Source organism: Geotrypetes seraphini, chromosome 17, assembly GCF_902459505.1.
Source record: "Geotrypetes seraphini chromosome 17, aGeoSer1.1, whole genome shotgun sequence".
Taxonomy (NCBI): Eukaryota; Metazoa; Chordata; class Amphibia; order Gymnophiona; family Dermophiidae; genus Geotrypetes; species Geotrypetes seraphini.
The window spans coordinates 24465235-24488720 of NC_047100.1; positions in this window are offsets into that span (position 1 = coordinate 24465235).

The window sequence follows — 23486 nt, forward strand, 5'->3', positions numbered from 1 at the left end:
TTAGTGTTAATAGCCCTGAAGATTGGAAGGGCTATGGCCTCAGAATCGGAGCCTACGCATCGCAATAGCAATCACAGGCTAAGAATAGTCTGCGTAGTATACTCGCTCCTGCTCCAATCATAGGCCAACACCAATGAAAAAAATTTTTTTAAAGAATTTTCACAAGCATATAAATCTACCACCCCATATGTTTATATGAAATAAGTGCAAGCCATAATGTAAAGAAACAAAGACCAAAAAAGCAACTTAGCTTTATAGCTGATTTGTCTTTACAGGAAGTAACAGTCACTAGTGTTCATATGCCGACGCGGCCAGCGTTTCGCGGAGTTTTATTGTTTTAAGTCATCCGCTGCGTCAGGGCCACTAGGACATTCAAAAAGTCAAGGCTTCAATTACTGCAGTTGGTCGCAAAGTTTCAAAGGCTTTGAAACTTTGCGACCAAGTGCAGTAATTGAAGCCTTGACTTTTTGAATGTCCTAGTGGCCCTGACGCAGCGGATGACTTAAAACAATAAAACTCTGCGAAACGCTGGCCGCGTCGGCATATGAACACTAGTGACTGTTACTTCCTGTAAAGACAAATCAGCTATAAAGCTAAGTTGCTTTTTTGGTCTTTGTTTCTTTACATTATGGCTTGCACTTATTTCATATAAACATATGGGGTGGTAGATTTATATGCTTGTGAAAATTCTTTAAAAATTTTTTTTGCATTGGTGTTGGCCTATGATTGGAGCAGGAGCGAGTATACTACGCAGACTATTCTTAGCCTTTATATTCTTTGACATGTAAACCGTACCATTTTCTTTTCAAGAACTCCACTTCTAGATACAATTGTTGAAGTTGCATAATCAAATCAAATCAAATACAATAGCAACAAAGATCAAAAGAACAAACTAAACTAAACTAAAACTTAGTTTTATAGGCCAAGTCATCAACCAAGAGGAAAGTAGACTGAAATTAATTTCCCAAATGTTTATCAAAAAAGTTTTCAGAACTTTCTGGAATAAAGCAAAAGAACCTAGCATATACTGCACTACAAGGGCTGGTGTAAGTGGTAGCCTGTAAGTGAAAGAATGCTCAAGCATTGGTTCTCAAGCCTGATTGGTTGGGATTTGAGGTACCGTAAGTGGTTTCTTCTGGAAGGTAGAAGATTTCCCGCTCAAATCAAATTTGTGACCAATGAAATTTCCCACCAAAATTCAAACTTGTGACCGGTGGACTTTCCTGCAACAAACAAACAAAATAGATAAGTGCACACCTCCACTCATCAACTGATCAAGGAAAATCTTGGGGCAGACAAAGGGTGCTCTGTATGGGGGGTCAAACCCTTATGTAGCTACATTCGTAAAAACGTCATACTGACCCAAACTCTATTCAGCCCAGAATCTTGTTTTCAACATCTGGCAGAACAAGTCACAAGTATCTCGCAGGATCTGAAAAAGCAACTTAGGGAAAAGCTGAAGAACTGAGGTTTATATTGACGTACTTTGGGCTTCTTTTACAAAGCCATGGTAGAGGTTTCTATCACGAACCAGTGAGGTAAATGTTCAGACGCTCATAGGAATTCTGGGATACTTTTATTAAGGCGTGCTAACCAATTTAGAAGGCACCCATAGAATCTAATCTAATCTAATCCTTAAATTAGAATGTAATTGATGCCTTAGCATTTAACGAACGCTAATCTTTAGTGTGCGCTAAATCAGTTAGTACGCCTTAATAAAAGGACCCCTCTATGAGCATTAGAGCATTTACCTTGCTGGCCTAAGGTAGAAACCTCTACCATGGCTTTGTAAAAGCCAGCGTTCATGATTCAAGTTGGGATTGACTTTTTGGATAGATGTTCTTTGCTGTAAAAATATTTCTTTCATGCCCGTAAGATCTTGCTTTAACAATGGCAGTTTGTTTTAACACACACACAAAAAAAGTAAATTCATTGTGGCAAAAGTCATTTATAGAAACAGGCTTATGGCATCCTAAATGTGAAATTTATTTTGATTTATGTAGTCTAGGATTGCCTAAAGAAGTTCTTTCAGCAGAATATTAATAACAATTATCCTGATGTCTGTATTGACTATTAGAAGGTCACCATTTTTCAGCCCTGCTCTCTTTCCGATAAAAAAACTTGCATGTACCACTTATTTGCCTAGTCTGTTTTTGACCTAGATAACATTTTGAAACATACTCATAATATTGTAAAGAAATTTGTTAGGCATTGTAAAAAGAATTTGCAAGAGAGGTCCGCTATCCATAACAGCTTACAAGGGTAAGATGGCATTTTTCATACAGTGACTCGAAGTATCCTTCACAAGATGAATTTTAATTGCCATAATGGAGCACAAATATGTGGAGGATTATGGAAATGATTCACACAGGAAACAAAAAGGTACAATATTATATTAATGGGCAGAGTAGAAAATCTGGCATTTTCAAAAAGGCTCTGAGATCTGGGATCTGAGAAGGCTCCACCTCCTCCACCCAATTTAACACCTCCCCAAAACTCATTGCCACACTCTTCCCTCCTAAGAACATAAGAATAGCCTTACTGGGTCAGACCAATGGTCCATCAAGTCCGGTAGCTCATTCTCACGGTGGCCAATCCAGGTCACTAGTGCCTGGCCAAAAACAAAGAGTAGTAACATTCCATGCTACCGATCCAGGACAAGCAGTGGTTTCCCCCATGTCTTTGTCAATAACAGACTATGGACTTTTCCTCCAGGAATTTGTCCAAACCTTTCTTAAAACCAGCTGCGCTATCCGCATTTACCACAACCTCTAGCAACGCGTTCCAGAGCTTAACTATTCTCTGAGTGAAAAAATATTTCCTCTTATTGGTTTTAAAAGTATTTACCTGCAGTTTCATCGAGTGTCCTCTAGTCTTTGTAGTTTTTGACAGAGTGAAAAATTGATCCACTTGTACCAGTTCTACTCCACTCAGGATTTTGTAGACTTCAATCATATCTAATCTAATCTAATCCTTAGGTTTGTATACCGCATCATCTCCACATTTGTAGAGCTCAACGCAGTTTACAGTAGGAAAAATAGAAAAGAACTACAACAGAGGGTTAGAGGTAGAAGTGTGAAGAAAATTTAGAGGACTTAGGATGCCAAGATATAAGAGTTTCCTTGATTCCTAAGTTGGAGGGAGACTTACATTTTTTGAGAAAAGCCAGGTTTTCAGATGTTTGCGGAAAACTTGGAGAGAGCTCAAGTTCCGAAGAGGGGAGGTAAGATTGTTCCAGAGCTCAGTGATTTTGAAGTGGAGGGAGGTCCCTAGCTTTCCTGTGTGGGAAATGCCTTTTAGCGAGGGGAAGGATAGTTTTAATTTGTGGGAGGATCTGGTGGTATTAGGGTTTGAGGAATTCCAAGAAAGAGGGATAAAGCCCTAACCTTTTTCACCTTTGAATCTTTTCTAGTATCGCTATATCTTTCTTGAGATAAGGAGACCAGAATCGAACGCGATACTCCAGGGGCTTGAGAACAAACCTTATAATCTTACATTAATATTAGTATAACATTTAAGAAGTCACAAAAAACAGGGGATAATAATATACCATAATTAGAGGGAAAAATCACAAAACTGTCATCCAAGAAAATCCCCCATACTGATATTACAGCAATCAAATATAGTATGAAAAATAGTTTTCTAAGTGCTGATAATTAGTGAGAGGAAAAATAGCACCAGTGGTATCATAAAAACTTCTCATGGGTTTTAATCATTGCACTGAAACATTACAAATCATACAAAAACGTTTTTAGATTAGCTTTTAAATTGCAAAAATTTAAACAAGGAAAAGGACAGGGCTGTAGTGAAGGTATACAAAGGTGCTAATTTTCAAAGCACTTAGACCCAGAAAGTACCACAGAAATCTATTATATTTTGTTAGCCTGATTTAAATACTCATATTTGTGGCATAATTAGGGGGTCTTGTCCGACATAGAACTATGTTTCGCCCGTCAGAGGCTGTTTCAAGGTAATTCTCCTATAAAGTACAAAAAAGATGTTAAACTATATTATACTCGAAAAAGTTATACTCTAAAAAACATTGCTTAATAGAACTATTTCCAAAATGGTAGAAAAAAAAAAAATCACCTTAGTTTTGTCGGTTCCGTGCTTCCCGCGTATCTATGTTTAAACAGGAAACATGGCCATGGCTTTAGAGAAATGTAATGATGTCAAATTTACGTACCCAATAATTTTGTAGGCCTACATTTAAGGTGTCTGTCTCGCACCTACAGAGATGTGTAGGGATGCTTAAGCCCACCCAAGGCCACTTCTGGGCGAAACCACACCCAAGCCCTCCCTTAGACATGCTTAAGAGTCCTTCCCTCAAACAATTCTTTTAAAAAAACATTCGAGACATGGGTTTCGAGAATCAGGCCCTGTGTGTCTTAAGTGCTGTGAAAATGAGCCCCAAAGTGTACCAAATTTTCAATATGAGTGTTATAACCCTATTGAAAGCAAAAGTTATAAAACTGGATTTGTGAACTTTGGAAAAGACAAGTGTTGGTGTAAATGGTTTCCCTAAGGCAGCTTTTTGAAACATGGTCCATATCAGTGATGTGATAATTATTTATTTTTATTTTAAAAACTTATAGCCTGTCTAAAAACTAGGCGAGTTCCGATAAATATACGTACATAAAATTATAGAAACTATTGCATAAACACAATTATGCAAATACTTTAATCAAAAACAATATATTAATACCACTGTATATCATCATTCTGTCAAAAAAGCCCACATAAATAAATGTGTTTTGAAAAATTTTACTAAACTGTTGCATTCCACCTTGAAGGTCTAAGAGCTTCTTTTGTCAAGCTGTGTGAGAGGTTTTTAGCATGAGCTGGTGCAATAAATGCACTTTCGCTTTCGATTCTGCACTGCGGAGGAGTTCACCAGTTTCGTTGTTTTGTCCACTCGACTGTGGTGTTTCCAGTTGTTATCCTTAGGGTTCTCTTCAAGTGCGGGTTTAACTCCATTTTAGGACCCCTGAAGACGGAGTGCGTTTTCGAAACAAGAACCCTGTCGGGTCCCCGTTTTCCACATAATTGGACCATATCTGGATACAAACTGTCCAATGTTTAAGGATTGTGATGAAAGTTTTGCTTTTTATTAAGAATTTGGCATCTTGTACATTATTGTTGCAGTATCCTTTTTTTGTTTGTTGCAGTAAATCAGGGGTGTCCAATGTCGGTCCTCGAGGGCCGCAATCCAGTCGGGTTTTCAGGATTTCCCCAATGAATATGCATGAGATCTATTAGCATACAATGAAAGCAGTGCATGCAAATAGACCTCATGTATATTCATTGGGGAAATCCTGAAAATCCGACTGGACTGCGGCCCTCGAGGACCGACATTGGACACCCCTGCAGTAAATGCTCCGACGCTTATAGAATTCCTATGAGCTTAGGAGCACTTACCTCACCAGCCTGCGCTACAAAAATCTAGCGCACCTTGATAAAATGAGGGGTATGTAATTTATTTTGTTTATTTCTTCCATTTGTGCGTCGCACATACCTAGACAGTTCCAGAACAAAAATAAAAGCGCATGATTAGTGTACATTGACAGGAAAATTACCACAACTCTTTAATGCGTTGTGTGGTATGCCTTTTCCCTCATGTTAAGGCCCAAATTCTACACATTTTACTAAGGTGCGCTAGCATTTTTAGCGCATGCAGGATATTACCGCATGCTACACCGTGCGCTACACGGCTAGAACTAACGCGCGGCAGTTCACAGCGTGCTATTCCGCGCCTTAATGCCCTAACGCAGCTTAGTAAAAGGAGCCCATAGTGTCTTAAACTGTGTGCGCAAATTGGTAGGCACAGCCAATTTGCATGCAAACTTAATTATTTAGCAAGACCAATCGGCACCAATAATTGGCAATGCCTCATAATTGACGCAAATTGGCACTAATTAGAAGTTAACGCGCACAACTTGGCCAGCGCATTCAATGAATTGGTGCATGTCAGTTGCGGTGCACAAATCTGAAAAGGGTGCATGGCCGGGGAAGGAGCGAGGGCAGATCGTGGGCATTTCTAAAAGTTAAGCACGCCATTATAGAATACGCCTGATCCACGCACAACTTAGGCACAGGTATTTAGGCCTGGTTCTTCGTAACCTAAATGGGCGCAATTAAATGTTATTGACATGTACAGATGCTAAGCGTGATTCTATATATGGTGCATGCCTTTTATAGAATTTCACTAAGCACTGTTATGATCAGTTGATTGGTGCCAAATTTTTAGGCGACATATATAGAATTAGGCCTTAAAGGGCCAGATTCTATAAACAGTACTGTAAGTTAGGCAGTAGACACCTAACTTAATTGCTTTCATTGGTTTTAATAAGTGCAGTAATTGCACCTTGAAAACCCAATTAAAAACTCGTTAAAATAGTAGGCGCCAGAAAATGTCTATGAAGATAGGTGTTGTAATCTTGTCTTAGAAAGCATCTAATGGCGCCTAAGGTCAAGTAGGCATGGTTAGGGGCAGAGATGACCTTATGTGCCATTAGACACGATTATCAAAAGAACGTAGGCCTACATTGTAGACATCTAAGTTTTCTGGTAGGCTTCATTAGCTACGATTCTTAAGTGCGATTAACATGCCACCAGCACAGTTTTTGTAGGCGGCTGCTGATTTAGGCGCTGTTTAAAGAATCTGGAAAGCTTGCACTTAAGCAAAAGAAACTGTGGAGACAGATGTTCCTCCTCATTAATCATATATGTGGATTATCTTAGCTACAGCTCAGGAACATCTGTCTCCACAGTTTCTTTTGCTTTGGGTCAACTTCTTTGGTTAAGATTGCACTTAACACAGTATAGAAAAAAGGGCCTCATAATCAGAACTAAATCTAAATATGTTGATGTCCTCTGATAGGTATTTAAATTTAAATTTAATTGTGACAACTTATTTTTACATAATACTACTACAAAATTGGATAACTGTTAAATTCCACTTCAATCCACATCATAATTAAGGGAGGAAAAGACTTCATGTGCTCATGGGAGCAGGGCTTTAGAACATTCTGACCCTGTTCTCCCTTTTTTTGAGCTATCACCTGTCATAAAAACCTCCCTTGTTTTCTTAACATTCAATATACTGGAACATAATAATGCTCTAGAAAATTTTGTAATCACTATTTTATTATATATATATTTAGCTTGGAACAAGGCTGTTGTAGATGTCCTCAATTCGTTCGTGCTTCGAATATTATTTGAGATGTGGATCTTGTCATATGATGTCCTCAATTCATTCGAGCTTTTAATATTATTTGAGATGTGGATCTTGTCAAATGTGTCATCTTACAGTTACACTCAATTCATTTGTGAATCCAGTCGATAACAAGACATATCTGAAATATCATATTAATAGTGTTGTATACATTATCCAATGCCCATGTATGAAATTGTATGTGGGCAAGGCAACACGTAAATTTAAAATATATATGTCTGAACATAAATTTTGTTTAAAACATGAACGAAAGGAAGCACCTGTAGTCCAACATTGTATAGACAAAGGACATGAGGTGATGGGGGAAAAATTAATACAGTTAGAACAGCGTTGGATCCATCGATTGACAAGTTTACAATCACAAGTTCTAAATTTAACAATTAATTGGCAGGTAATTTTTAAGGCAAGATTTTTTTTTAAAATTAAATACATTTAAGGAATGGTTGGTTAAACCTGTGGGAAGATCGATAAAGTGATTGTCTGTGAATGAGTTATTAAAGTTGATTGAGACATTGGGCAATATAATGATGTTTGACATCACAATCTTGCCAACAAAAAGGACGCCAAAGTGGCCAAAGTGACCAAAGTGCCATGTTTGAAAAATTCTACTACCGGAGATGGCTTCAATTGAAACAGAGCAACTCTTTCAAATAACAGGTCAGATTAATGTTTTGTAATAACGGAAAAGGATTTCCACTTTGCAATGCTTAAGAACTGGTTGGTTCTGTGGATTCATGCGACTTGCTCCTTAGGAGGTTTTTCCGAGTGATAAAGCTCCATTGTGCGTAATATTCAAAGCTCGATTTGCTGCTAAATGGCAAATATACTACTGAACATTATCTGCGCAGCTCAATTTAAAGACCGAACATTACATTACATTACATTACATTACATTACATTAGGGATTTCTATTCCGCCTGTGCCTTGCGGTTCTAGGCGGATTACAATTTAGAAAATATCTGGGAGTACTAGTAGAATTACATTTCAGGATAAGAGTAAGTTACAGGAACAGTAAAGGATTATGATACTTCAATTTCACAGAGGATAATACATATCACAGAAGATAATACATATAACAGAAGATAATACATATCACAGAAGATAATACATGTCAACTGAATCAAGTTAAATCGGGTGTAGTGTAAAAGAGTTACAGTACATTCTGGATCACAGACAAAGAGATGCTATAGGTGGGTGTTTCCAAAGGCGTTGATTGGGAACTCATTGGGTGGTGGTTAGAGTGATGGGAGATATTTTTTGAACAGTAGTGTTTTTATTTCTTTACGGAACTCTTTTATGTCTGTTGTTTTGGTCAGTAGTTTTGAGATGTCAGAGTCGATTTTAGCTGCCTGTGTCCCCAGAAGGTTGTCGTAAAGTTTCTTAAGACGAGTACCGTTGAGAGGTGGGTAGGTGAAAAGGTTCTGTGTTCTCCTTCTTCTGGGTGAGAGGTAGTAGTGAAAACGGTTGTTTAGGTAACTGGGTGCCGTGCCGTGGGTTACTTTGAAGATGAGACAGTAGAGTTTGAATTGTGTTCTTGCTTTTATTGGTAGCCAGTGAGATTCTAAGTATGCATTGGTAATGTGGTCGTGTTTGCTGAGTGAGTATATGAGTCTGAGGGCTGTGTTCTGGATGGTCTGTAGTTTTTTTTATTGTGTTGGTAGGGCAAGGTAAGTAAAGGCTATTGCAGTAGTCTACAATACTTAGCACAAGGGATTGGACAATGATCCTGAATTGGTCTTTATTAAAGAATTTTCTGATTTTTCTTAGATTTCGCATTGTGAAGAATGCTTTTTGGGTGATTTTATGGATTTGTGTTTGCATTGTGCAGCATCTGTCTAAATGTATACCTAGGATTTTGAGGGAGCTCTGTATTGGGTACTTGATTGAGTTTACTTCCAGTTCAGTTAGGGATGGTTTTTTGTCCTTCTCTAGTAGTAGGAATTTAGTTTTGTCTGAGTTCAGCTTCAACTTATGATTTGTCATCCATTTTTCTACTGTTTCCAATGTGATTTTCAGGTGTCCTGTGGAGATTGGGTTGTGGATGTCGAATGGAAGGAGGATGGTTATGTCGTCTGCATAGCTGAAAGAAGTAATATTTAGGGCGTCCAGGGTGGTGCCTAGGGAAGCTATGAATAGGTTGAAAAGTGTGGGAGAGAGGGGGGAGCCTTGTGGTACTCCGCATGGGTTGGTCCATGGTTCAGATAGAGTGTCTTTTGATTTGACTCTGTATGTTCTTGTTTTAAGGAAACCTTGGAACCAGTTGTGAACTTTACCTGAAATTCCTATTGCGTCTAGTATCTGGAGAAGTATGGAGTGGTCCACTAGATCGAATGCAGCTGAGAGATCGAATTGGATGATTAGCAGTCTGTTTCCTTGGCTGAGGTGTCTACGAGCTATGTCTAGTAAAGATACCAGGAGAGTTTCTGTACTGTGGTTGGTTCTGAATCCGGATTGGGATGGATGTAGGATGTTGTGGGCTTCTAAGTACATGGACAGTTGTTGTGCTACTAGCCCTTCTATTATTTTGACGTATGTTGGGATAGAAGCGATTGGTCTGTAATTTGATGGGTTATTTATTAGACCTTTGGGGTCTTTCAGTATAGGCGTAATTATGATTTCACCGAGGTCTGGTGGGAACTGGCCTTCCCTGAGTGTTGTTTGCAGCCATAGAGTGTAGCTAGCTTTGAAGTTGGTGGAAGCTGTTGCTAGTAGGTATGGTGGGCAGTTGTTCAGATCACATGAGGATTTGCAATATTTTTTGTAGAGCCTGTCCAATTCAGACCACTGGGTTGTAGGGAAGTCGGACCAGGACCTGTCTGCTGATATGGCTTCATCTGTTGTGGGTTTTGTTAGAATCTCGTCTATGTTGTTTTGTGAGTTATTGAATGTTGTTCTGATTGAGATGATTTTATTTTTGAAGTGATCTGCTAATTGAGAGGCTGTAGGTGTTAGGTTTCCCTGGGTGGCTAGACATGGTTTGGTGTCGGTGAGGTTTCTTACTAGGTTGAAAAGTTTTTTTGTGTCTGGTTTGTCGGTGCCTATGAGGTTGGAGTAGTAGTCTTTGCGTTTTTCCTTCAGTTTGATTTTGTATTGCTTGATTTGGATTTTCCATTCTATTTTATTGTTATCTTGTTTCTGTTTTATCCATGCCCTTTCTAGTTGTCTACATTTCCTTTTTAGTTGTAGGAGTTCGGTGTCAAACCATTTGTCTGATTGTCTACATATTTTATTTTTTGCTTTTAGTGGTGCTAGTTTGTTCAAGGTCGATTCGCTGAGAGACCGCCAGGTGTTTATGAATTCACTAGGGTTGCTGGAATCTATTGCTGGGTCCACTGCGCTCCAGAATGTGTTGGGGTCGATTTTCTGTCTGATCATAAGGCTTGTTTTGGGAGGAGTGGGTTTATTTTTGTTATGCTCCCAGTTGATGGTGAAGTTGTATTTGTAGTGGTCCGACCATAGGGTAGGTTGCCAGGCGCCGTTGGTGATTTGGATGTTTTGTGTGTTGTGGTTTGGGGATGAGTATGCTGCAATATCGAGTTGATGACCTTTTTCGTGTGTTGGTTCAGGATTGAGGATCTGGTACGATAGGGTATTGAGGTATGATAGAATATCTACTACTTGTTTGGAGGTGTGGTCTTCTAGGTGGAGGTTTAAATCACCAAGGATCAGATTATTTGTAGAGGAAAGAGAGTTCTGGAGGATGAACTCTTCTAGATCTTGTTTAGTGGTGTTCCATTTTCCTGGGGTGATGTAGCATAGAAGGCAGTTTAGATTTCCTGTAAGGGTGGTGTCAGAAAGTTTGCAGGCTAGAAGGTCTAAATGAGGGGTGGAGTGCTTGGCTAGGACTTTGATGTTGAAGTTGTTTTTTACTATGATTGCTAGCCCTCCTCCTCTTTTATTAGCTCGGCATACTAATTCAATTTTGTATCCTTTAGGACAGATTTCAATAATGTGAGGGTCTGTGTCAGATGTGAGCCAGGTTTCAGTAAGGAAGAGGCATCCTAGATCATCTTTGATCAGCCAGTCTTTGATTAGTTGTGTTTTTGGACTTACCGATCGTATATTTAAGTATGAACATGCTATTGATGTGATTTTTGTGAGGGGGATAGGGGTAGGAGCTATATTTGATAGTATTGTTTGTGATGTCTGAGGTCTTTGTGAGCTTATCTTGGCTTTTGTTGTATGTCTTTTTCCCCAGATTGTGGGTATGCTTACTTGGTTGGATGATGAACAGAGGATCAAGGTTCTAGGGGTTTGGAGTTTCCTAGTTTGTAGAAGGGATTTGTGTGGTGCTGTAATGATTGGGATTGGCTGTATGTGGTATCCTGCTGTTTTCCATTTGTCTATGAAGAGGGATAGCAGTAGTAGAGCAAGGATGAGTTTGGGTGTGCTTATATCCATTGTGTGAGTGGTAGAGAGTAGTTGTTGTGGGATTTGCTGGTACTTTGGAGGGCCTCAGTATTTAGGCTGGTCAAGGTTCAAATTGAGGACGTCTTCAACAACCTTGTTCCAAGCTAAGTAAAAAAAAATATATACTGGAAATAGCGATTACAAAATTATCTGGAGACATTATTATGTTCCAGTATATTGAATGTTAAAAAGACAAGAGAGGTAAGGGAACTGGGACTTTCTTCTCTGTTTGCTTAACTATGGTATAACAGTTCCTTTGCAAGTGTTGGACTACAGGCCTTGTTCTTGGCACCTTGTTGGGTTCCTTTTTGGTCTTTGCACTGTTTTTGGCCTATATCTGTTTATTGCTGTTTTGTTTGGAACTGAATAAAGATGATATATTAAAAAAAAAAAGACAAGAGGTTTTTATGACTGGTGATAGCTAAAAAAAAAAAAAAAAAGGGAGAACAGGGTCAGAATGTTCTAAAGCCCTGCTCCCATGAGCACTTGAAGTCTATTCCTCTCTTAACTATGATGTGGATCTAAGTGGAATTTAACAGCCAATTTTGGAATAGTCTTGAGTCATTTTTTGACACTTATTATAACTGTGTACGGTATATTTTTTTACACAAAGCATTTTGAACACAAATTTTTATCAGAATTCTCTTGCCGTCCCCAACGCGCTGTAGCTCTATTGAACCAAAGGCACCAGCATATGAGTGAGAGTAAAAGGAATAGACTTGAAAGAGAAGACAGCTAAAAATCAAGGAACGCAAAGTTCATTACCCTTTAATCACTTCTACATGTTGATAAAATATTTATGAGATGCTCTTCAATTAATTAGAATAAACTGTGTAACACTGCTGGAAACAAATTGAAAATTTAATATAGCAAGTTCACTTCCCAGTTTGTTTTTTTTTGAGGAAAGAAGCTAATCATATTTAGTTCTGTAATTATAACTTTAATTGCAATATCGTAGAACATATTCTATAAAATGAAAACAGTGGTGGGTAATATGACAGAGCCGTTAAGACAGGTTTCTCTTTAAAAAAAAAATTACATTCTAATATCTAAAATGAACATCATACCCTGAAAAGGTTTAGTTATTTTAATTTGATTCTGTTTTATAGACATTAATTAGAACTTTAATCTCTAAAACCTTCTCTTCTCATTTAAATATTGGTTATTCATTACCAATAATCTTTACTTGTCTTCTTTTTACGATAAATCTCCATAGTAACCCACACAAGAAAGGTCAAAGATCATGCTCACTAGTTCTACTCATACTCAGTAATGGCAACAATGGGTTAATATTAAGCAGGAGTTAAGCGGGAAGGAGCAGCTGTCTTTTTGAACCTGAAGCCGGCATGGGAAGAAGCAAATGGTTTCTTCAGATCCAATCCCAAAATGGCAACTGCAACCTCCCGCAGCAGTCTCGCAAAGCTGCCATTTTTACCACGCAGCTAGCGGGGGGCAGAAGCAACTCAAGATGCTCCTGCCCCAAAGAGGTCACTGGACCACCAGAGTTTTTGGAAGGTAGGTTTGGGAAGAGCCTATGGATGGGGGGGGGGGTGAATGGCCCAGAGAAGATGGGTTTTGAGTTGGGGGAAAGCTGACTCAAGGTTTTTCCTTCGGTCCTGGCCAAAACTGAGCAGTGAATTTTGGCTGCAGATTCGGTGATTTTGGCAGAACCAAAACCACTGGTTTCATTTGACCTCTAAAACTATGCACCTCAGCTGTGTTCATTCTGCTGCCCCTCAATATCTCTCCTCTCTTCTCCTTATACACCTCCAAGACAACTCTGTTCCTCAGCTCAGCTGCTCTTAGCTGTACCCTTCTCCTCCACTACCAATTCCAGACTTCATTCCTTTCATCTATCTGCCCCCTATGCCTGGATTAAATTACCGGTACCTGAGTTTGTCAGCCAAACCCCTTCCGTTATTTAAAAGCAGACTGAAAACCCACCTTTTTGATATACTCCCTACTGCCCACCAACCCAGCCAGCAGATTAAGCATTCCCCTTAACTATATCCATGACATGCTCTATGTCTGTCTAGATTGTAAGCTTTTTCGAGCAGGGACTGTCTTTTTTGTGACTCTGTACAGCGCTGCGTATGTCTGGTAGTGCTATAGAAACCATTACAATAGTAGTAGGCCAAGGAGAGTCAAATAAAAGCACTTACACAGCAGCAGTTAAAGCCGGATGCATAAGTGCATTTGAAAATGAGCCTCAGAGTATAGAAAGGTATATTCAAGAAGAAAAAAGTGAGCGTTTATCACTCACTGAGAGGTGAACCCATGGCTCTTCTTGAGGAACAGAGTATCTTTGAGGGTAATGTTCTTTTTTTTCCCCCCATAGTACTTAATGTTCAGTTTTGCAACTCAGAAATAAAAACATCTGTTCTCCATATTCATCATTCGGTGATAGTCATTTCATCAGGGCGACATGAATAAAATATATTATTGTTTGTCATTAGTCACTCAGTCAGGGAAAAAAAAAAAGAGTGAAACTGAAATTTAAGAACATTTTATCTCTGTGTCATTTCAGAGCAAATGACACTTTTAAATGATGGCCAGTCAAATCTACCGAATCTATCGGTAACTTGAAAATAAGAGAGAAGGGGAAGAAGAACCCAAAGGTGCCATTTATCAGGCATGTCACATCCTTGCTACCGGTAATAAAAGCGTTTTTGTTTTATGCTGCAGCGTCTACAGAGGATAATCTTTTGTTAACTGTATTGTAGCAAAGAACGATATTGGAACATTCATCACGTTGTTTGATATGAAATAGCCCACGAGCACCAAAGATCTCCTCGCCTTACTTCCAATCTAGAACTCCAGGACATTGGATTGCAGAAGTTTTCTTGCCGTTTTAGCGCACGCTAAACAGTAACGCGTCCATAGACTATAATGGCAAGAGTCAAGTTCAATTGCCTTTAATGTGGAAACCAGCGGATGACATTAAAAAGACTCGACGCGAATCGTGTTTCGGCCCCTAAGGCCGACATCAGGCATCTAGGAAAAACAAAAACATAAAAGTGATAGGTGCCCGTTTTTCAGGCACTTACCACTAGGGTTACCAGGGTTGTCCGGATGTACCGGGGTTTTGAAAAGCTTCCAGCTCGGGACCACATCGGGAGGGTATCTGCGCGCGGTGGACATCGCGTGCATTCGTGCCCGAGTGTGAGGTCATTGCGGCACACAGGCACCTGCCCTCCCACTGCAGCTCCAAGCACAAGAACAGGTTTGGAGGGCAAGAGTGAGGCAGAACAGGGCGCGACTTAGGCGGAAGAAGACGGGGCTGGGTGGAATTGGGCGAGTCTGGGGCGGGGCCATAAGTCCATTAGTAACCCTACTTACCGCGGCAGGCATTGTTTCCAGAATCAGACCCTTTGGGTACACAGCATTACACAGTAGAATAGATGTATTTGAAAATACAAATTGGTGCCAATTAAATCCAATTTGCATCAATAATTGGTTGTTAGTGCCCAGTTGACTAATTTATGCGTGCATCAGGGCTCTTTGCCAAACTTTGAGTGCTTAACTTTGGGTGACTAGAATCTGGGGGTTATTAACGAAGCGAAGCGGCTTAGGCACTGGGATTGCTGTTTATCTGATCTGAAGCGGCTAGAAATGTTCGTCGTGTGAAATTGAAATTCTTCAGATAAGTACCGATGCTAATGAGTATCGATAGCACTTAAAAGTATAAAAGTGTGTTCAATGTGTGGCAAGTGATTCCCGTATATAATAATATTATAAGATCCAACGATGTGAGTGAATAAGGCTGAAGTGGATTATTGACACTAGCCCTCTTGAGAAGAAAACAAAAAAGGAGAACAGTATATGGTTTTGCAATCGACATTTTTAAAGATAGGAAAGAAAGGAACTATTTAAAATTTTTGGTGCAGACGCTGTAAGTTTGAGGCTATTTTTCCACCTAATATAAGAGTACGAGTTATAAGAGAGATAGATTAGATAGTCCCTAGATGGGCATTATAATATTATTTTTCAATGGAAGAGTAGTAACTCTAAATAGTTTATAGTAGGTAATCCATTATGAATAAATTAGGTTAGTGTTGCATTGGGGTTATTAACCTACACACTTGTATATAGCTCTGATCTTAATAACAAGCAGAAACAAGTTTAATAAAAATTTGATTGATCGCCTATCTTAATTCTAGGCGATATACAATAATATTAAAAAATACGGGGCAATACAAGTTTAAAATAATCAACAAGAACAACGAGAGACCAAAGGGAGAAGGGTGAGCTACAATAAAGTCAAGAAAAGAGTACAAACAAGGAAAAAAAACCACCAAGATGGGAGGGAGAGGAGTTTCATTCAAAGCTGCCTTTACAGAGTTGAGGAAGGGTAACTGAGTAACTGGGAAGACCACTGATCTTGTACCGTTGCCAGTGTCTTGCGGCCAAGTCCACCTCTTAACTGGTCACTAGATTCGCGCATACTGTCTGGACAGGTAAACATACTCATACTAAGCATACTGGCCCAGAAATATCTAAGAAAAAGGACCATTTAAATTAAATTAATGTATGGAGCATGTAGGGTTGGGCAGACTGGATGGACCATTCGGGTCTTTAATCTGCCATCATGTACTGTGCTACTATGGGGTCCTTTTACTAAGGCGTGCTAGCCGTTTTAGCGTATGTGAAATGCTAAGGCGTCCATTATAGTCAAAATTGTTATAGTCCAGTTTGTTTGTCTGCATCACCATTTCCTTCTGTTGGACCTTGTCTGTGGTGGATTTTGTTCTTCTGCTTCTGTGTCCTAAATTTTGGCCACAGAAAACAGAGAAGGCGACCAGGTGGTACTCAATATCTTTATTCTATGAAGGCCTGCCTCAGGAGTCTTAATGCTTTGATCAATACAGTTGTCGACTGTTCTGTCTTATAAAATTATAATGATTGAGTCATTCACCGAACACAGTCAGAATGTCTGAGTTCAAAAGGGCCTGGGATAGGCAAGTGGGATCTCTCGGAAAGAGAACGAGATACCGTAATGGTTACTGTGGATGGGCAGACTAGATGGGCCATTTGGCCTTTATCTGCCATCATGTTTTTTTATGTTTCTATGGACAAAGGAACATTAATAGCTCCAGAAGTATCACTTAGATGGCAAATAGAAAGATACCAGAAGATATGGGATTACTTGGGATCTTTTTACCCAGTAAAATTTAAATAAGATAATGTAAAATGAAGGTGTTCCCTTGTTTTGTTAAGCAATATTTGTATAAAAAGTTATCATTAAGCTAATACTAATTCAAAAACTATGGAAAATACTGCTATGAGAACACCCATCGACAAAGTCGGAAAGTGGAGAAAAAAAATTCCTGATAAGGAGAAACAGGAGAAATGCATGAAAAGATTGTCAAACAAAATTATCCAATCAGATTGCAGTCTTTGGCAAAATTGAAAACAGTTTTCCCTCTGATTATTTTCTTATCTCTATACTTTATTTAATTTAAGATCTAGTAGATAGAATGATAATACAGGGAAAGGGTTGTGCAAGGTAGATACGGTAACACACAAAGGGCTAAGGAAGATGCCACACATACAATAATTTCTGTGTGAGCATGTCCTGAGCCTGAGGTGAGTCTCTCATTTGAATGGGACCTCCGGAATGAGAGGGCATAGGATGAAGTTAAGAGGTGATAGGCTCAGGAGTAATCTAAGGAGATACTTTTCTTATAGAAAGGGTGGTAGATGTATGAAATAGTCTCCTGGCAGAGGCGGTGGAGACAAAGACTGTGTCTGAATTTAAGAAAGCATGAGACAGGCATGTGGGATCTTGTAGGGAAAGGAGATAGTGGATGCTGCTTTATTGGCCATCATGCTTCTGTGTTTCTATACTCATAAAGCTCTATGACCTCACAATGCAGGTGTAAAGAGCCTTAGCCAATAGGGAGAGGAGGAGATAGTGGATGCTGTGGATAGGCAGACTGGATAGGCCATTTGGCCTTTATCTGCTGTCATGTTTCTATGTTTTTATTGAAAAAAGTAATGGAAAAATTCAAGTGACCAAATAACACAGTTGAAACTAACGAAAAATAGGAACACTTGTGTTATAATGTGTATATTTATAAACAAGGGAAAAAAGACCTCAAAATACCCCTAGAATGTGATCAATGAGTCACAACTTTTTCGGGGTGGGTATCATCACTGGTCAAAAACCCTTGATTTTTTTATTATTTTAAATATTTTAAATACAATTTTTTTGTGTATGCTTTTATGATTTATTTTCACTATAAGTCAAAATATGACGATATATAAAAATATTTTTTCTTTCTTCTTATGAATGAGCATTTATAAAACTAGCATCTTATATATCAAGTATTCACATGATATTTATCATATTTTAAATGTGAAATACTGAAAAAGCACTTATCTCAACAACCCGACGGAGGCCCAGCCCGTTTCGCACTGATGGGCTTCTTCAAGGGTAATGATAAAGCTTAGGATAGTGCTAGTATGGTGTTCAATGTTGCTCAGAACTCATTCCTGAAAGCTACTGCTGATTTTACCATAAAGCTCTATGACCTCACAATGCAGGTGTAAAGAGCCTTAGCCAATAGGGAGAGGAGGAGATAGTGGATGCTGCAGATGAACAGACTGGATGGGTTATTTGGCCTTTATCTGCCATCATCTTTCTATGTTCTGCCCCAATGGTGAAGGGCGCTCAATACTGGAACTGAGCCCCTGACTCATTTTCTCCAAACTTCTATGTGGATTCTCCATGGGGTAGATGGAGGGAGGAGTGTTAACCTCCGGGATCCAAAATGTTGATTGTGAGCATAAAGTTGGTGGCTGGAGAAACAGAGGGGGTAGCTGCTTCTTTTCTTCATCCATTTCTAGATGGGTAACCCACGTCTCTTCACAAGTGTGACTGGAAATGTTAAGACCAACCTCCAGTACAAAAAAAAAAAAAAATCTTTGCTCCTAAAACACTCTCAGGACCATCTTTAACATACCCTGGCATGGAGCGAGGTCCATTTGTGGCAAGGTATGAGCACAAGTAACCTATTTGGAAACATTATTCAGAGAGGAATAAGCCAAAGTAACATCCTCCCAGCAGGTACGGTAACAGAGATGCTCTATTCCCCTGGTCTGCATGGCATGGGATGACCCTTCTGCAGGGACCTGCTGCTTAGTAAGGATCCCAACAGGGGTCTTGCATCTATTCCAGCAAGTCTTCGACTAAGATAAAAAGAAAGACAAAGATAAAAGCACCGTGGGAGCACAACTGATTAACGGACAATGGAAAGCAGTGACAAAAACAAATTATATGCAGATTTTATCACTAGCTGCAACACAGTAAATGTGATAATAACACCCTCCTTTGTTCTGTTCAAATGTACTGTAACAGTGGATGACAGACCGTTAAATGAAAATGTCATATGAATAGAATTTTAAAAAGATGTAGTTTATCATTTTGTGAATGAAAGTAAAGAAAGAGGGCAGGCAAAGTTTTCTTTATGCTGCATGAAAATATATTTTGACTTCTCCCTCCCTTAATAAGTTATTTTACTTAATCTAGGATATTTATCACTCGCCAAGCCTCCATGCCATTCACAGCATTTAAAAAAAAACAAAAAAAAAAAACACACCATGCAATTATCTCAAGAAGCAGCAACAATCATAAACAATACCGACTCGCAGATCCAAACACACGCTGAAGTGCCCCAAAGCAGAAAACAAGCATTAGGGAAGGACCGGCAGAATTAAATGAGTTTCCAAGGCTTTATGAAAATCTGCCAAAAACTGGCATGTGCTGTAGCTGATTTGGCAGCGAAACGCAACGGGAAAAAAAAGCCCAATTTCTAGTCATCTGAGTCTTACCCACTGCCAAAGAAAGCAGAATATAAGAATCTGAGACCCATGGTGAACTGGATGGTTAGACACATGCATGGTCAAAAGAGGATGAGAAACTCAGGCACCGGATTCTGAGAGGGCTTGAAAACCCAACATGAAGATTGAACAAATTTAAAAGTCTCCTAAAGAGCTGGCTTTTTAAAGACGCCTTTTAATAGATCAGTCTCACTATATTGTAGGATGAGGAGGTTACTGAAATATGTGGGTATGTGTCTCCTATCCCATGTGTACTAAACCTATATCCGATTTTATTTCTTGTTTTATTTTTTTAATATTGTAATTGAAGTTGCCCTTTTCCCTAATGTTTTAATGTCAATTAGCAGTGTATGTGATATATGTGGATTTTATTATTTTATCTGATTTTTTATCTGATGTAAATCGCATTGAAATGAGATTTTGCGATCTAATCAAAGAATTTATTAAACTTGAAACTTGGAGGGGACCTAACCAAAGAAAGTCTGCAGATTTTAACGAGTCAATTCGCATTTCACCTTCAATGAACATTTCCCTCTTTTTGTCAGGGTAAACTTAGACATGTGATACAGTGGCATAGTAAGGAGGGATCTGGGGGAGTCCGCCCCAGGTGCCGTCTTGGAGGGGGTGCTGGTACCCGTCCTACTCTCTGCACCCTTGCTCCTTCCCCGTCCCTCATACCTCTTTAACATTCATGTCGGCTCTTCCTCTGACATCATTTCCTGGACTTACGCCTAGGAAGTGACGTCAAAGGAAGAGCCGACGATGGCATGAGCAGCAGGTTGGGGTTGCTGCCCGTGTCACGAACGTTAAAGAGGTACGGGGGACAGGAAGGGTGTGTGTGTGCATGGCAGGAGGGGGCGGGAAAGGAGCAGATGGGGTGGGGGGCAAGGGAGGGTCGCCATAACCTCAGGCGCCTCTCACCCTAGCTATGCCACTGATGCGATGCTTCTACCTGCAGCTTTACTTGTAGTGATAAGTATTTCCAGAACAGGGTTGAAGAGGGATCTGTACTAAGGGCTAAACTCCACTCTATACACTTCTCCCTCCATATTCGCAGTTTCAGCAATCATGGTTTTTAGCTTGCTGGCTCCTCTCCCCCCCCCCCCCCCAAATTATATCAGTTTGCATAGAGAAATCGCTGATTCCAAGCGTTTACAGAGAAAAATTGCTGATTCCCAGCACTTTCTTCACCGTGTTTTGCCTCTCCTTCAGGAACAGGCCAGGTCCCCCACCATGTTATTCGCAGTTTCACCATATTCACGATGGTTTTTAATAGAAAACAGCGAACAACATATGAAAAAGTTATTTGCGGTTTTTCTATATTTGCGATTCTGTTAATCCCCTATCACAGCGAATACGGAGGAAGAACTGTATATGGCGCCCAAAAAATTAACACCGAAAAGAGCACTATTCTATAAGCCAAGCTTAAAGTTAGGCATTGTTTTAACAATAGAGCTTATGCCCTGGAAGCCTGACTAAATTTATATCCGGCCATGTGCACCAAGGAAAACGCGATGCAAATGTCTGTGCCTAAAATTAGGCGTGGATGCCCATCTTCTGTAATTACACGTGCAACTGAAAGTAACGCCCTTGACCCACCCATTTCCATGCCCTATTTTTGACTCGTGTGTAAAATTTTGGGGCAGCTCCCGTTACTAAATTTATGCACAAAACCATTAGTTGAGTCAAATTAGCACCAATAATTGCTTGTTATAAAATTGGTGCGATTCGTTTAAATTGTGCGCGCAACGTAGGTACGTGATCAAAACTGCACTCACAATTTTTAGTGCTTTGTACAGCATTTGGGGATGAGTGTCAACTTTACCATTTCTAAAAGTACGCATAGAGTTTTCACAGAGCAATTACCCCTACAAATCAGAATGTAGAAACGTGTAGTTTGTTTTCCTAATGCGCATACATTCACTTCGTAAACTGGGGCAAAGTCCTTCGTTCAAAAGTTCCCCCAATTTGTAAATTGCAAGTGATCTTATTAAAGAGATAAGAACATAAGGACATAAGAATTGTCGTACTTGGACAGACTAAAGGCCCATCAAGCCCACTATCCTGTATCCAACAGTAGCTAACCCAGGCCATATGTACCTGGCAAGATCTCAAGAAGTAAAACAGTTTTATGCTGCTCACCCTAGGAATAAGCAATGGGTTTTCCCAAGTCCATCTTAATAATGGCTTACGGACTTTTGTTTTAGGAAATTAGCCAAATCTTTCAAAACCCTGCTAAGCTAACTGCTTTCACCACATTCTCCAGCAACAAATTCCAGAGTTTAATTATATGTTGCGTGAAGAAATATGTGTTCACTCTAGCTGACGGTTCATAGACAACGACGCGAAAGACAAAGGCGCGCCCGGACAATTGAGCGCAGCGCGGAGGCGCGCACCGCTCTAAATTACTTTTTTTAGGGCTCCGACGGGGGGGGACGTGGGGGGAACCCCGCCATTTTACTTAATAGACATCGCGCCGGCGTTATGGGGGGTTTGGGGGGTTGTAACCCTCAACATTTTACCATAAACTTAACTTTTTCCCTAAAAACAGGGAAAAAGTGAAGTTTTCAGTAAAATGTGGGATGTTACAACCCCCCACACCACCCACAACGCCCCCACAATGCGGCGCAATGTCTATTAAGTAAAGTGGGGGGGTTCCCCCCCCACACACCCCCGTCGGAGCCCTAAAAACAGTAATTTAGAGCGGCGCACGCCTCCACGCTGCGCTCAATTGTCTGGGCGCGCCTTTGTCCCAGCGCGCTTTTGACCTAACACCCTAGCTGACAGAGGTTTTCTTCCTCCCATAACGGTTGATAATTTGTTCAAGTTTGGAATGCAGTGCACTCCTTTCATATCACAGCATGCGTGCCTGTAGTCATTATTTATTTCCATGACCTAGTTGTGTGTGTGGATTTTTACCGTAGTGGAAAAAGTCATTCTTGCTTCAGTGGCTGTCATTGAAGATGACTTTGTGCCTTGCCAGGTGCCTATTTTCAATATTGTCCACTTTGCTGTCAATCACATCTGTTGCTATTTTTGTCTTGCTGCTTGTGTGTCCGCACAAAGGAAGCACCTTTTCCCATTCCTCTCCTCACCATGCGTGCGTCCCCTTCCCCCCGTACCTCTAGTTGTTCACCACCACGAGCGACGACTTCAACGTGCTTCTCGCAACCGCGTTGTTTCTCCCGCTGACAAGTTTAAAGTTTATTTAAATTTGATAAATCGCTTATTACATACTAAGCGAGTAACAATAAAATATAAGATAGATCTAGAGTTCTTTATACAGCTTTAAAAGGGGATAAAAACAGACAGACTCAGATACATAAGGGAAGGAAAAAAGAAAGGGAGAAAGTTACAAAATTAATATTGTTCAATTGAAGAGAAAAGAAAAAGCCAAATAAGGAGAGAACATGAGGAGTGGGATTAAGATTATTAATAATGGATTATTTAAAGATTAAATGCATCTTTAAAGAGAAAAGTTTTTAAATTATTTTTGAATCTGCTGAGATCTTTAACTTCTCTTATATATAAAGGCAGGGCGTTCCAGGTTAAAGGGGCCATTACTGAATATATATCGTGACGTCTGGTTCCAATAATTTTCAAAGAAGGAACCATTAGCAACCCCTGAGTTGTGGATCGGAGAGAACGTGTCGTGTTGTATGGGACAACACTTCTAGGTGCCGCGCATAGGAAGTGACATCAGAGGGAGAGCCAAAGGGGTCACAAGGAGCACGTTGAAGTTCTTGTTGCTTGCAGCGGTGAACATCAGAGGTACAGGGAAGGGGGGCGTGTGATGGTAGGGGGGATCAGGGAAGGAGTGGGGGGGGCAGCGACAAGGGTGGGGGAGGGGCGCCACTGCACCTAAGCATGATTGACACACAGCTGGCACCATTTTTCTAAGTGTTGTCTGATTTAGTGCCTCTTACCGAATCCGGGACTAAAATGGCCCAATAATGTTGTGCTTGTCGGATAAATGGATTTTTCCCCATTTTGGGAAGTG